Source organism: Pleurodeles waltl, chromosome 2_2, assembly GCF_031143425.1.
Source record: "Pleurodeles waltl isolate 20211129_DDA chromosome 2_2, aPleWal1.hap1.20221129, whole genome shotgun sequence".
In the NCBI taxonomy this organism is placed as follows: Eukaryota; Metazoa; Chordata; class Amphibia; order Caudata; family Salamandridae; genus Pleurodeles; species Pleurodeles waltl.
Genome location: NC_090439.1, coordinates 266,804,146 through 266,821,195, shown reverse-complemented (window position 1 = coordinate 266,821,195; position 17,050 = coordinate 266,804,146).

The window sequence follows — 17,050 nt, the reverse complement described above, 5'->3', positions numbered from 1 at the left end:
CGCAAAGCCCGGCCCAGGTCCCCAGCACTCTATCCTGTGACACTCAACTTGTTGAGTTGTTCTCCGGCACCGTGGGACCTTCCTTTGTAGTGCTGCACCAACCACATTTTGCACCTCCTTTGTTCCCGTGTCCTGGGACTCCTGTAGGTGCTATCTGGTGTCCTCAGGGCTCTCTGAAGTGCTGAGAGCCCCCTCTTCCTCATTACATAGAGTTGAGGCCCCCAGGTCCCTCCTGGGTCCAGATAGCGTCTAGTTGATGCAAAACACGACTTTGCCGGAACCAAGGCCTGTTGGAGGAATCCAGCACCAAAACTCGCCTGCATCCAACTTCACGACGTGGGACATCCAGTGCATTATGCAAGAACCCGCTGCCATCTTCCTTGGGTGCATTTCTGGAGTCTTCGTCCAACCGGTGACTCTTCTTTTGTACCCTTTTCTAGGTTGGCAGGGGCTTCTATCCTTCCTGGAACTTCTTTTGACTTCTGCACTTGGTCTCCTTCCTTTGCAGGTCTTCAGGTCCAGGAATCCACCATTTGTTGTTTGCAGACTTGCTGGTTCTGACAATAATTCAAATCACAAGGTATAGTCTGTCTTAAGGAAACTTGCAGTACTTTACTCCTGCTTTTCTGGGCTCTGGGATGGGGTAATTTACTTAACTTTACTGTATTCTTACTCTGCCAGTGATTCTGCACACACTACACATGTCTAAGGGGAATTTGTGATTTGCAATCCACTTTCTTAGCATATGGTTTGTGTTGCCCCTATACCTATTTTCTCCCATTGCATTATATAGCATTTCCTATTGTTTGCAATATCCTATGTGTAATTGCCTACCTTATTTTAGTGTCTAGTGTATAAATTGTGTATAATACTTACTTCCAAAAGGAGTATTGCCTCTAAGATATTTTTGGTACTGTGTCACCCAAATAAACTACCTTTATTTTTGGTAACTCTGAGTATTGTCTTTAAATCTGTATATGCACTGTGTAACTATAAGAGGTATTGCAGAAGCTTTGCATGTCTCCTAGTTCAGCCTAAGCTGCTCTGCTATAGCTACCTCTATCAGCCTAAGCTGCTAGAACACTTCTACATTCCACTAATAAGGGATAACTGGACCTGGTGTAAGGTGTAAGTACCCAAGGTACCCGCTACAAACCAGGCCAGACTCCTACATTGGTGGTGCAGCGGTGGGATAAGTATTTGCAATTGCTTTACCACTTTGTTACTGGTGCTTTTCACAAGAAAAGCTTGCTCCAATACTTATAGCATACATAGTAGATACCTAGAAGTAATGTTCTAACTTTCTAAAAAGTTATTTAAACTTTGCAAAAGTTTTTACAAAGTTCTGAAAAGTTTTCTTATTTTCTCTAAAAACATAGCTCTGTTATTCTACTAACTTTGTACTCACTTTCCTAAACTTTTTCTCTTTCAATATGTCTTCTGTAGAAGCTATCCCTAGAGTTGTGAAAACAACATATGAGAATCTAAACTTTAAAAGTTTGAGGGGTCTCTGTATTGAAAGAAGTTTTGGCAGTGGGAAGAACCCCAATAAGGAGTTCCTTTTAAATGTTCACCTCCAAGATGACCAGGGACTCAGAAGTGGTCCAGATCAGACAGAGGGGGCGGGGAGGTTGAGGAAGACTCCAACCAGACAGGCTCTTAGGTTATGGCCTAATGTGTGTGGTGTTTATAGTGTTTGACTGTGTCACTGAGGCTCTGCTAATCAGAACCTTAGTGATTATGCGCACTCTGCTTTTAAATTTGTCACTATAGGCTAGTGAATTTGACCTCCCTTCTAAGTCCTTAGTATATGGTACCTAGGTACCCAGGGCATTGGGGTTCCAGGAGATCATTATGGACTGCAGCATTTCTTTTGCCACCCATAAGGAGCTCAGACAAATCCTTCCACAGGCCTGCCATTGCAGCCTGCGTGAAATAGTGCACACACTATTTCACAGCCATTTTCACTGCACTTAAGTAACTTATAAGTCACCTATATGTATAACCTTCACTTGCTGAAGGTTAGGTGCAAAGTTACTAAGTGTGAGGGCACCCTTGCACTAGCAAAGGTGCCCCGACATAGTTCAGGGCAATTTTCCCGGACTTTGTGAGTGCAGGGACGCCATTACACGTGTGCACTACATATAGGTCAATACCTATATGTAGCTTCACAATGGCAACTCTGAATATGGCCATGTAAGGTGTCTAAGATCACTGAATTGTCTCACCATTACAAATCCGGTATTGGGGAGCCAATTCCATGCATCCTGGGGGCTCCACTATGGGCACCCAGTACTTCCAAACCAGCTCTCTGAGGCTTGCTCTGCAGCTATAGCTGCTGCCACCTCACAAACGGGGTTCTGCCCTCCTGGGGTCTGAGCACCTCGGTCACAGGAAAGCAGAACAAAGCATTTCCTTTGGGAGGAGTGTGTTACACCCTCTCCGTTTGGAAATAGGTGTAACAGGGTGGGGAAGGGTATCCTCCCCCAGCCTCTGGAGATGCTTTTGTTAACGCGTCTGGTCCTTCATAGGTAAACTTACAAGGGGATGCACATAGGTCGTGGAACCTTTTGATTTGCATGGATTATCGTAGCTATGATGTGACCAATGCTTCTCATTAATCAATACACAGAATTCAATAACCATTAATATAGTCTTTAATCAACAATTAGTAATCATCACACCATGGCCTTTCATCCATGAATAACCACAACTCAGTATACATTTAGTAATTTTATTTCCCTATTTATTACAATACTAAGCCATGAGATTATTTCAAAACTTCATTCAATTCGAGCAATTCTCTCATTAATTCATTAGCAAACACCAAAAGCATATCCTAATCAAAACTTGCATTAGAATACACTCCAGAGCATTAGCATAAATCATCAATTGAATCAAATGCGAATAAGTCAACATAAGTAGCAGAGTTCAGCAAACCAGTCCGTCAATCATTTGTTTCTGTAATTCTGTCAGTATCATAGAGTAGGAAACCTCACCTAACCTGCATTAGCATCAGCATGTGAGACTTCATGCGAAAACAGTTTAGAACATGAATTTGGAAAACATCTGGCTAAGAGAAAAACTATTTAGACAGCACAGTTGGTACCTAGAAAGAAATGGCACAAAAGGTAGTTTATGTCACATTGTCATATCTACCTATCCTCGGTGTGGATCAGCAACAAAGTCAGTCTTCATCTTCAGGTCATCAGTCGATCAATATCACATCAGGCTCTCAAAGATTATGAGCCCAATGACAGAATCTCAACTCTCTTCTCCCCAATATCGCATCAATTTTGGAATAATGTCTTAAGTGTATCCCCTCTGTCACATTGTTATATCAAAATCACCTAGACTATCCCCCAATTCCTAATTGGTCAATTAATCATATGATTTTTCTCTACCAAATAATTTTTGGAACTAAAATCTATGAATTCTAATATTACACAGTTTTCATGTTGTTGATCGGTTCACTTTACGATGTCCTCATCATCCGGCAAGTCAGTTATTGAAAAAGTTGCATCTTCTTCTCCAGTCAATGTCTTCATTGTTCACATCCTGGGAAAGTACACTCAGAGTGCTTTACACGTTTAGTTGCTACATTTCCAGTTTTATCATCTCCTGTCCATCGGTTCATACAAAGGTTTCAGCTAAGCAAAATTTATTAAACAATGAGCAGTTCACGGTTAGTTCAGCTTGTCAGCATTTTCAGGCAGCATTGTTCAGTGTTGTGCCCAATGTTGATTTTGAGCTGCATTATCCATGAAAGGCAACTCATAGACAGCTTTCCGTAGCAAACACACCCTCAAAGCGCATATCTGGTAATGAGCCCTCAGTGAGAACATCAACAGATCAGCGTCCAATGAAAGTTAGCACTGTGTAGAAAGACAAACTTTCGGTGCACATTCGAAAAGGCACTAAAGTCATCGAAACACTGGCCGCAGACAATCCAAAACCGTTCTAAATTACAGAGACCAGTCGCATTCCAGTTTTTCCAGGAGTGGTGCTCCGAAATACTGCATCATGCGTTCACAACACAGTTGTGCTGGTGGAAGTGCATCCAGCTCTCCTTGTTGTGAAGGGACAGCCATTGTGCAGAAAAAAACACCAACAGAAGAGTGCCATCAATCCTCGTAAATTCCCCGAAAACACTAAAAAAATATTGCATGTATGCCTGAAGGCATAAAGCCAAATATAGAGAGAAAGGTGTGAATGAAACCAGAACCAACAGCCTTAAAAATTTGCAATTCCAATAGTACTGGACACATTTAATATTCGTCCCATGAATCCACAAAGTGTCTCGGAAAGTTTGGAATTAAAAGGGACTGAATCTCTGCAGATGGCCTTGCAACTTGAAGTGCATAGGTCTTGCGTGCAGATGTAAGCGCCACATGGTTTTGAAAGAATAAAGCCTTGAGTCTGCTCAACTTGTCAAAATTCACATCTAAAGTAGCAATATAAGGCCAAATCTCTGCTACTTCCCTTTGTTGTGTAAGGGAAAAAAGGACATTCCTGCAACAGGTGACAGTTTGGGAGACCAAAATGACATAAGCTATTCCCGCTCACATTCCACAACAGCTCTCACTGTTAAGGAACACATAGCTTCCATTTGAGAGCACCTGCAACGCAGGTCTAATCAAGGGGACTCAAACACCTTTTAAATAACAAGCCCTGTGCAAGGACAGTAGCTTACAAACCATTGAATGGCTCACAGAAGTCTTTCATTTACTGCCTGCTACGAAAGACCTATTTCATGCCATTGAAACATTTGTACGAGAAGAGAAACTCTCACACCTTGTGTATATAACTATCTCCCAGCTTTCCTATCTGCCTACTGGAATGTGTTTCAAGGAAGATGTGAATTGAAGTGTTGAAATAGGCAGATTAATAACGTATTAACCATTCAGCCGATTATATTTCAGCCACAGTAAAAGGCAACTTTTCTAATTTCTCAATGTTTAGCATGACATAAATTGCTTCCTTCTTCGCCATTATTTGTTGTTGTCTAGTTAAATTAAATGTTGAGAATATATGTCCCTTGCGCTAACGTGTTGCCATGGAACGTGACCTGCTTTCAATGTTTGTAGTGTCCAACCTAACTGCAAAATAGACCTTAGTTGACTCTGTCTATGATGTAAAGTTGACATGTCACTTTGTACTATATCTATTGCAGAAGAGACAATGTTGATTAAAGTGTATATCCAGTCAGACAAGGTGTTAATCCCACTATCTACAGTGGCTAATGCTTTCTGTAAATTTTCCTGATCTATTTGCCTTTACCAGGCAGCAGCTTCTTGTTGGGAAAGTTTCCAAATTTCATTAGATACTGCATATAAGAAACACTTTCTGTGTTGTCTTCTGGGGCCTAACAGGAAATCCTGAGAATCTGTGTTGTTAGACATGAGAATTAGGTTTTCTTTACCAGCATCAAGTGAGGAACTTTTCACCCATTGCTGACATTATTTCCCTACACTGTATGTTGTCCCTATACCTGAGTGTTCCTATGGCACATACCGAGGCTTTGGCCTATTTGTTCTAAAACCCCAGTGGAGTTTACAAAGCCTGTATGATACCCATTGGTGTCCACTGGCCACAATAACCAGCAACCAGGATGTGAAAGTGATGTTTTAAATATTCCATTCTGGACTCACTCATCCAGCTGATCTTCAGTTACATTTATGCACTTTTCCCATTTATCAAATTTAGCAGTGGTAGGAATACTGGCCGCTTTCAAATCCTTAATTTTTGCTAAGCCTAAACAACTTGTCTGGAGTGCTGTTTCATTTAAAAATATCATTTGAACAGGTATCAGGCATGCTGTAAATAAAGATTCCTTCCCCCTTATTTGCCAATTTTTAGTTCCGCCCACATCTGTTTTAGGTCTATCGACTTCAATTAATATTCATAGCCTTCTATCCCTAACCTGGAAAGAAGGTATTCAGAATCAATCAATTTTGAATCAGTCAATAAAATGAGTTGACTTTCCATTGCTGGCAATTTAAAATAATACGACTCAGCATTTTTAACACTGTGCCCAGAGAAATATGCAAACCTTTCCGTATGCGTTTTCGACTGGCAGAGTTGTACAGTATTCCCACTGCGTAAAGTTAAAAATAGTCTTTGGGATACTTGCTCTGTGAATGAAATGAGGTCCATAATAATTATAACAGAACATATCTCCATAATTTTCTTTGGATTGATAAAATCCTCACTTTCAAATACAGTGAAATATTGCAAATCAGACATCATTGAATCAGATGTTTTCACATCCCAATCATTAGAGACTACTCCAGGTGCTGTCATATCATTTATGGAAAGATTAAATACATTCAGAATTTGGATGACCTCCGTCGGGCCCTATATATCAAATAATATTTTATCCCAAACAATCCCATCAGGAATTGGTATAGCAGAAATGTTCACTAGGGACAAGTCTCTGTAAGCTTTGTGAGAAGATAAATGTGGTTTTAGGACCTCATCCTCCAATTCAACTGTAGAGCATTCAGGAAGGTAACGACCATGTATCAGTAAAAAGAAAACAATGACAGACCCAATCCAAAAGAGGAAGGCTAGTACAATTAATACGAGACATAGATAGTTCCATGGAAGAATAAAATAGTACATTTTGAGTCCAATTAGGTAAAAGTGTCATTTATGTCGGATAAGTATCCAGAAGCAGTTTGTGCAAAAATTGGAGCCGTGTTTGGAAGAGGAGAGCTAGCAGACGTCTCTGTTGGGAGTTCTTAGTCCACTATACCATTCGTTTTTGTAGAATTTGAGTAGAATTGTTCAATGTTGTTGACATTAATTGTCACAGAAGAGTTTAGTGGAACTAATGAAAGATCATTTTCCACTCTCCCTAAGCTCGGAGTGGTGTCAGTGTTGCTGCTTAAAACCCATAGAGGAACATCCTGGTCTGTAGTAAGAGGGATTTGATGAACACCCAGGAGTCCTCTAGGTCTGCTGGCAGGATCGGCCATATGGTGTAGCTTGACATTGTCGATAGTGACAAATCAATTTTCCTTAGAACCAGGCAGCGGTGGTAGAATGACAGTTCCTGTGCTGTGTATTCCCATGACTGTAACCGGTGCATGATAGGAAGGACCAAACTCCTCTTTCCCAGCAATATTTTCACATACTAGATCCCCAACTTTTGGAATCCAGTCAGTAGATGTTATTGGTACATCCTTTATTCCCAAGGAGGCAGAACTAGCAGATATGTTGTTGTCACTGAACTGTTGTAAGTCCTGCAAGATAGAGGCATGTTAATTTATGTCAAAAGGTGTATCTGCTGCCTCCGTGCCAGGATCATCAAGATCTGGAACATACATTTGTGTTCCCAACAGGCATTTGTATGAAGTATGCCTCCCAGGGACATTATGGGCAGATTATTAAATGCTCTCTGGACTCCATACAGGTGAGCAAGCCAACTACAACCCGTGCCTAATACTCTGGCTGTTAAGGATTGCTTTAAATCCCAGTTTCTATGCCCCCACCACACTATTGTCCTCGGGATGAAATGGAGACAAATAATGCAGTTGGACCAAACCCATAGAAATCTGGAGCATGAGTCAACAGTGACTAAAATGTATTTGTATGCATTTGTCAGTTGGCAGGGGACAACAGTGGTCCAAGTACACACATTGTAATGGTTTGTTTGAAATTAGGAGGGGTGACTGCGGTGGGTGTTTGACGGTGGACCCTTTTATTTGCTGAGAGATGTCACAACAAAGGACATACTGCTTGATCTGTTTATAGAGACCTGGCCAGTAATGTGCTTGTAACAATAATATTGTAACCGCCAAACCATCATGGGCAGAAGCAACTCCCTTATGCATTGCTTTGATCAATTCTGGTCTTTGGTCTTTATTGGGAATCACAAGATTACCCACCCCTGGTATTACGACTAGGGCTGCATTGAGGCATTATATGCAGTAGGAATATTTGGCAGGATAAGCCTTTGGCAAGGGTGTGCCATCAGTCGAAGCTTTCACAGCAACCAGTGTTTGATCATTCAATTGTGTTCTATAATGAGTTACTGCAGTAACAGAAGCTGTACTTACTGTTGATTTGGCAGCTTCATCAGCTAAGGTTTGCCAGCAACGTATATTCCAACACGTGGATGTCCCAGTGTATGTACTACATGGCATTAGGTAGCATTTCTTCAGATCAGCTACTTTCCCCCACAGAAGTCTATGTTTATTGTTATTACCTTTTGAGTCTATGAACCCATTTGGGTGACAGTAATACAGATATTTATTAAAGGGCTGGACACAATAGTACGAATAACATACAATCAGTGTCAGCAGTTCAGGATCCGCATGCTCCAGTTTCTTCACTAAAGCCTTGAGCTCTGCTAATTGTGCAGGGCAGTCCCCTAAGGTCTGCATGTAAATGTTTTGTGGATTAAATTTACCATCCTTCATGTAGCCACTCACAACTGCACAAGTGGCAGAGTACTGATGTTTTGTATATAATTGTTTGGTATTGTTCAGTAAAAAATGTCTTTGCCCGGAAGTGGGTATTCAAGTTCATGTTTAAAAAAATTCTCCAGTTTGTAATTTTGAGTACAAAATATAGTCAACATCAGTGGCCGTCAGAGACGTTGCTCATTGAATCCAACATGGATGTAGTGATTTTGCTTTGGGAGCACTAGCTTTAGTAACAGCCTCAAGGGCTGGGATGGGGGATAGGACAATGGTAGGTTTCCCCTGGGCCAGAGGTCTCACTTTAATGACAGCCATCTGAACAGCAGTGAGAATTTTCTCAGTGGGTGCAAAACATTGTTCTACTGTAGAGTACAAATGTGATTTGTATGTAATAGGGATGTTCTCACCCTCATTGAACATTACATAGGTGAAACAAAACCAATGGCACCAGCAATCACTCTGATGACCAAGTGTTTTTTGTTGTCCCTTGTATGTAAATGTTTAGCTGCAAGCGTATCTTGGTATAATGCTCTGAGAATGCAGGTGTGCTAGACTCTCCAGTATTTACTGGAAAAGTCAGGATGTATCAAGTCATATAAAGGTTTAATGCATTCGTGCATAGTCTGGAATGTATGTTCTGCCAAAATTTAAAAAGCCCAATAAAGACTGGATCTTTTTGATGGTGTTTGAAGTTTGTAGTTGTGTGCATTTTTTCTAAACACTTGGGTTCTAGGCTCTTGCCTTCATCTGATAATTCGTATCCCATAAACAGGACACTTAGGAAGGCTAGTTTTTTTTTTTTTTTTTAGTTGAATTTGTAGACCATTTCTGCAAATCCCACAAGAATGCAGGCTAAACATCTTATATGTTGCATGAGGTCGTCATCTGTAAGGTAGATATAATCCATGTAGGACAACGCCTCAGGGTCAATGTCATGTAAAATAGATGTGACATGAGCTGAAAACAGTCTGGACTGTTCTTGTACCCTTGTGGGAGTCTGAAACATTTTTTTCTGAGAACCTAAGGCGCTGAAACTTGTGACGTCCCTCCTTTCAAGCACTATATTTTAGAAGAAAAATCCATTGGAAATGTCCAAGGTTGGTTTATATTTTTTGCGCACTGTATTGTTCATATGTGTTGTGCTATGTGCATTTTGTATGGCAAATGTGCATGTATGACCGTTTAAATGTCTGTAGTCTAAGATTATTGTGTATGAATGGTCTGGTTTAGCTACGGGGAACAACAAATTGTTCATTGGTGAGACACAGGGTTCAATTATGCCCTGATACTCTAACTTTATGTTTTATTGGATATTGGGGTTGAGGTTGGTGTTGGGATTTAATAGGTATTACATGATTGGGGGATTCTTTATCTCACCCTACGTGGTTGCAACATAACGCGGGTCTTTGCATCACTGCCCAATCAATGGTGTGAATTTCTATGAGCTTTCTGTGAACAAGGGCGAGAAAGAGTTTTCAATTATTTAGTTCCCCATAGGGGAGATTACGGACAAATTCTGGTGGCCAATCCTTCTCAGTCAGCAAAATATCATAAATGGTAACAACGTTATCCCAAAAGATGGTGTTGATTGTGCGATCAATGTCTTCTTGTAATTGGATAGTTACTTTATACACCCTATCGGGTGTGGAGACAAGCATGTCCGCAGTCTCAACTTGTAAGAAGTCATCAGTTGCTTCCACCTCCAGATGCTCTTGAAGATCCCGGCAAACTATTGTGTCCTCTGCTGCACTGTCTAGAAGTGCTAGTGCCCACTTCCTGTTCTTCAGTAAAGCCTTCTTCCTGAGCGGCATGTCATATTGCAACTGCTGCCACTTTTTTTGTTTTTGAATTGGGTTTTTGCTGGGGAAGTTTCTCTTCTTTCTTAACAGAAACTTCAGGCAAGCGTTGTGAGTCCTTTCTCAGTTTCACTAACCACCCATCCCTCTCACTCCGTTTTTCTGCTGAGTCCTGAAAGGAACAAGATTGGCATGTATCAGTATATTGTCATCTGTCAGGTGGTTTTATACTTTCTCTATTTCTAAGATTCTGGCAGTTTTGAGGGATCTCTGAATGCGGAGGTTCTCCCCTTTCTTTTTGAGGTGTTTTTTTTTTTTTTATCCCACCATTATTTAGAGCCTTCAGGTACTTGCTTGGTAGAATCTTTATTAGATCTACCCTGTTATTGTGGTGTAATGGGCCTGGCCCCCAGACTATCTTGACCAATACTATAGTAGGTCTGGGCGTTAATCTTTGGCAGCTCAAGTTCTCGATCCTGTGCAGGAACGTCCCAAAGCCGCTAATGCAACTGCCTCCCCTTTGAGATTGCTCAATATTATAGAGGACACTATAGCAAAGTTGCCCATTTATTGTATCCCCAAATCCAGGGCTGGGGCAGCCCCGTATTCATCTTGAATTTGTTTTAACACCTCCGGAAGATTGGCAAGTGTTGGTGTACTGTGTGCGGTACTATGGAGTCTGGCAAATACCATGCCCCAAGTATTGCAGTTATCTACTGTGGGAACCATCTCAAATTGCAAGCACATAGTGAGTATTCTATGTTTATCCTGAGGACCCCATGGGGAAGAACTGCATCCAGCGCATTAATTTTTTGAGCTAATTAAAACTGAATTTCATCCAGCTTGGGTACTTTACCCATGATTGAATGTACAGTTGCAGGAATAATGCCTGGCGTAACTATGTGCGGTTGCACTGGGGCAGCATATGCTGGGTTAGAATTTAATGTTTGCTTTAGAAACTGTACTAATAGTCTGTAGATTGCCGTGAGCTCTGTATATAAGCGGCAAACCTCAGCTACCGCCAAGGTTGCTGAACCAGGGTGCGGTATATATGTGGCCAATAAAGGCCAGGTAGGACCATCATTGCTCAGAGGACCTAACCTAACATGTAATATTGTATGTGGTGTTGTGCCCTCAAGATAATTATTATGGTCTTGATAAGATAGAGGTATCTCTAAATATATATAAGCTCTGTACTGTGCAGGTATGTTAGCAGGTATGTAGTAATGAAATGTATTTGTGTTCCCAGCAACTGTTGGAATCCAAGAATAAAATGATTCAGTTCTGTAGGCTGGATGAGCCTCAACAACAAATGTAATGTGACCCCCCTGACCTGTTAGGCCATTTGTCAATAATTGTGCAGTGAGGGGTGATCGCATGTTTGCTGTAATTACTACAGTTTGCGGGTTCGCTATGGAAATGGTAAAGATACTTGTTCAGAGACAAGGGCACCAAATAGGAATTAATTCTATTAAGGTTCAAGCTTCAACAGTCTACAGCTTTAGATGAGTACTACCTACTAAGCTGGGGAGGAAGTCCTCAATACCACTGATGTCTTTGTATATAGTATTGAAGTGCCTTTAGCGCATAGTGAGACAGAGCTACTTAGGAGGATCTGCAAATTAGTGCCTGACCAAAGGTTGGCGGCGCCGTGTAGCATAGGTTCTCATTATCATAATGAGACTACTGGACTTGGAAGGCACAGAGCACTCCCCTCAGAGTGCATGTGTGTTTGGCCGGCTGTCTTAGGCCGGCCAAACACACATGTGCAGTGAGCTGTATCCAGCACCCAGCAACACAGTTGCTGTGCTGGAGAGAGACTGCACAGTCTCCCAGACTGCCTGGGAGCACCCTGGCTGGGTGATCCCAGCCAATCCTGATGCTGCTTTCAGCAGCGTCAGGATTGGCCGCAGGGCAGGCTGGGAGCCTGTGCCTACAGCTACGAGGGACAGAGGAGCAACACGGCAGAGGAGGTTAAAAATGTTTGTTTTTTACACTGAATTATTATTTATCCCCTCCCATCCCCCACACGCTGCCCCGCCCCTTATGGTTGTCGCGAGGTTCGACTGGATAACTGTCTTTACAACACACAGATAACACACCCAAAATTCCCGTCAACAACTCAAATGTAATGGTCTCCCTCAATTCTTCACTCTGTCCCACCCTTTCTTTACCCCACCCTTTCAGAATATTCCCCAAAATGTCATCTTTTGCTGAGTCAAAACACAAGTATAACTTTTCTTAAAAGAACAAACCTGCCAGTTTCCTGTCTATCGCCACTGGTGACAGACACCTCTCAATCAAAAAAATCACAAAATGTATCACCTTATGCTCCATAGTCTTAAATTCCATACTCAGAAAATCTCTCTGACTTCCCTCAAAGGACTAAAATTTCATCTGTTGGAAATGGGGTCTTTAGTTGGCAGTCAGGTTACCCATGTCCTCACTCTAGTCAGGGTAAAAGAGAATCACCCTCAGCTAACCCCTGCTTACCCCCTTGATAGCTTGGCACAAGCAGTAGGCTTAACTTCAGAGTGCTAGGTGTAAAGTATTTGTAACAACACACACAGTAACTTAATGAAAATACTACAAAATGACACAACACAGGTTTAGAAAATTAGAAAATATTCATCTAAACAAAAGACCAAAATGACAAAACTCCACAATACACAAGTCAAGTTATCAATAAAAATGCAAAAAGAGTCTTCATGTAATTTTAAACACAACGCTAACGGTGTTAGCATGAAAATGTACCTTGGGTGCATCAAAAATAACCCTTCACGGGCGAGTGTGTATCAAAAAGGGCTTGTGATGCGTCGATTTCTCTCATGAGCGAGATCTTGAGTAGTTTCTCCTTTAGTCAGGTCAGCGGGCATCATTTATTCTCTCTTCAGGAGAACGATGCGTCAATCCAGCCGGCATTCTCGGGTCCAGACAGGCCTTGTGTTGTTTTTACACGCCCAGCAGTGTTTGTGTCAGAAATTCAGCCGCACAATGGTCCGAAAACCACGCAGCATAGGTTGCGATCTCATCAGCCTCCGTCAGCGATGCTGCACGTCTTTTCCCCAGCTCCAGGCGTCGATCTTCCGGTTGCATTGCAGGCGAGCTGTTATTTTCAGCCGCAAAGCTGGCAGCACATCGATTTTTCAGCCGCAGATCGGAGTCGCATCAATCAGCACGGTGGTTGGTGCTTGGGTTTCTCACTCTTGGGCTGCCAGCTTCTCCTTTCAGGGTCCCAGGAACTGGATGGGCACCACTTGGCAGAGTAGGAGTCTCTCCAGAGACTCCATGTGCTGGCAGAGAGAAGTCTCTGCTGTCCCTGAGACTTCAAACAACAGGAGGCAAGCTCTAAATCAAGCCCTTGGAGAGTTCTTCACAAGAAGGAAGGCAACACAAAGTTCAGTCTTTGTCCTCTAGCACAGGCAGAAGCAGCAACTGCAGGATAGCTCCACCCAGCACAGTCATAGGCAGGGCAGCTCTTCTTCCTCAGCTCTTCAGCTCTTTTCCAGGCAGAGGTTCCTCTTTGTTTCCAGAAGTGTTCTAAAGTCTGTGGTTTGGGGTGCCCTTCTTATACCCATTTTGCCCTTTGAAGTAGGCCTACTTCAAAGGAAAGTCTCTCTTGATTGTAAAATCCTGCCTTGCCCATGCCAGGCCCCAGATACACACCAGAGGATGGGAGACTGCATTGTGTGAGGGCAGGCACAGCCCTTTCAGGTGTGAATGACCACTCCTCCCCTCCCTCCTAGCACAGTTGGTTCATCAGGAAATACAAACTAAACCCCAGCTCCCTTTGTGTCACTGTCTATAGAGAGGTGCAACCAGCCCAACTGTCAAACTGACCCAGACAGGGAATCCACAAATAGGCAGAGTCACATAAATGGTTTAAGCAAGAAAATGCTCACTTTCTAAAAGTGGCATTTTCAAACACACACTCTTAAAATAAACTTTACTAAAAGATGTATTTTTCAATTGTGAGCTCAGAGACCCAAAACTCCACGTCTACCACTCCCAAAGGGAATCTACACTTTAGTCATATTTAAAGGTAGCCCCCATGTTAACCTATGAGAGGGACAGGCCTTGCAACAGTGAAAAACGAATTTAGCAATATTTCACTGTCAGGACATACAAAAAACATTACTATATGTCATACCTTAACAAAGGGCCCTCAGATATCATCATTAGGCTTGCTCCACGCCAGACTGGCACTGCAGTGTCTGACAGGACCCTCAGTGGGGTCACTAGGCCAACTTCTGAGTTAAGTTGAACAGACCAGTGGAGACCAAAAGAAAGAGTGCAAACAAAGCGTGAAATTAAAATTGACTCAACTCTCCTCAAGAACTTCTTTTACTTAGTGATGGGGGATGTTGGTCAAGATTATAAACAACAAAAGAGTTTAAGGGAAATAATGGCCCTTTACTCTTTCAAAAAGGTGGTTGGGAGTGCTGCTTCTGTCACTACCAAATAAGTCAACATGTTTCGCGCCTACTTACGTCTCAACAGATCTCTTGGCACTTCTTCAGGACTGTAAATAATCTTCTCCAATCAAAAAAGGAATCAATTAATAATATTGCACAGGTATCTAATGGTGTGATTATACTCACTCACTTATTCATTGAACTCCTGCATGTCTCCCAAGCCACCTATTCTGGAGGCAAGTCTCTCTTAAATGAGGACATCGTGGCGATTTGCCATATTTCCTCTGAGTAAGTTTCTCGGCTATCGCAATGTAATCCATTCTAGACTCCTGGAATTGTTCTTCATTTGTTTTTGGAACAGTGTACCTTTTTGATTATCATGTTATGAGTATGGAGGTCGTACACTGGACCAATCAACCTCTGTGTCCCCATTTTCTGTGAATACCTTAACCATACACTGCACCCTGCCTGAGTTCACTTGCCAAGTCGAATTTACAGTTAAAAGTGCACACACAGACACTGCAGTGGCAGGTCTGACACATGATTACAGAGCTACTTATGTGGGTGGCACAACCAGTGCTGCAGGCCCACTAGTAGTATTTGGTTTACATGCCCTGGACACCTCTAGTGCACTGGACCAGGGACTTACTAGTAAATCAAATATGCCAATCGTGGATGAACCAATTACATACACATTTTATATAGGAGTGGAAAAGTGCCCAAAATAACAAAAACAGCAAAAACAGAGTCCAGCACACATCAACAACCTGGGAATCAGAGGAAAAAAGTTAAGGGAGACCACGCCAAGGATGAAAAGTCTAACACCATCCATGCCAGCTTGTAACTCCTCTTTGTTGACTCCACTAGCAGCCTAATAGCTTTCATGCCCCCAATTCCTAAATGTCTGCTGAGCCGAGAGTCTTGTGTTCCTCTGATCCCGGGGTCAGACTGTGGAACCAATGCCACTGTGAACGAGATAATGAGTCCGCTATAAAATTGTTTACACCTGGCACATGTTTATCCTTGAAAACAATGTACAGCTTAAGACAGAAAAACATAAAGTGGCATAAAAGCCATAAAAAGCTCAAGTCTTGTGACTTCTGGTGATTAACAATCTTGATCACTGTCATATTATCCACATGGAAGAGCACAGTCCGATTAGTCAGTTCACCAGCTCTTACCACCAGAGCCACCAATAGGGTGAAAAATTCCCCAAAAGCAATGTTCCAACCAAGCTTGTGGCCATTCCTCCATATACCACCTCCTGTCCCAAAACAGACCAAAACTCAAGGCTCCGGCTGCATCAGAGAAAATCTGCTCCTGCCAAAGCGTGTCATCCTCTTGAAAAAGCATGGAAACACCATTGAAAGCCTCCAAAAACAACTTCCAGACTTGAAGGTCCACTCTCACTCTCACTCCCACAAAAATCTGAATCCTGTGATGGGCAGCACCGTGCCAGACATTGTCATCCCCAACCATCTGCAAAATGTCCTACTGCCTCCATGCAAATTTCAAAAAGCCAAGCAACTGTTGTATCACCTTAAGTTCAAATATCTGTGCCCCAACCACTTTGTACAGAAAAACCTGTGTTTTGTGCACTTCGTCCCTGGGCAGCCTCGCTACGAGCATCTGTGAGTCAAGTTCATGCCCCAGAAATGTCAAAACTGATCTAGGGCCTTCAGTTTTCTCTGGGGCCAACAGCAACCCAAAATTCTCTGTCATGGTTTCAAATCACTCAAGAGACCTGGTGCATTCTATGGACCCCCCCCCCCCCATTGCTATCAAACAGAAAATCATCTAAGTAGAGAGTCACAAGGCGATTTCCACTCAGCTTTGTAAATGCCTACTGCAGAAAGGTACTGAAGGCTTCAAACAGAGCGCACGAGATGGCACATCCCATAGACAACACACCTTCAACGTAAATAGCGCCATCCAACTGCATTTCCAGTAACAAAAAATCATATGGGTGAATTGGCAATAGCCAACATGCTGACTTGATGTCACTTTTTGCCAACTCTGCACCCTGGCCACACATACATATCCACCCTATGGCGTCATTCACAGAGGAAAAAAACACTTTTGCAATGAAAGCACAAACCAACACCACTTATGGACACAACAAATGACGTATCAGCTGAAACTCACCTATCTTATACTTGGGAGCAACACCTAAAAGAGAAATCATCAAATCAAGCATTGGACAATCATAAAAGGGGCCCATGATCCAGCCTTCTTCAATCTCCTTTCGTAGCTTATCTGGCAGCAAAGCTGGTGCCTCCTTGACAGACCATAAATTGGAGGCCTATTTCTCTGTGACTTGTCACTTGATGAGCCACCCAAAAACCTTCCCTGAAACCCCACTGTAATCTGAACACCACATCCTTTTCAGGATATCTATGCAGCCATAGCA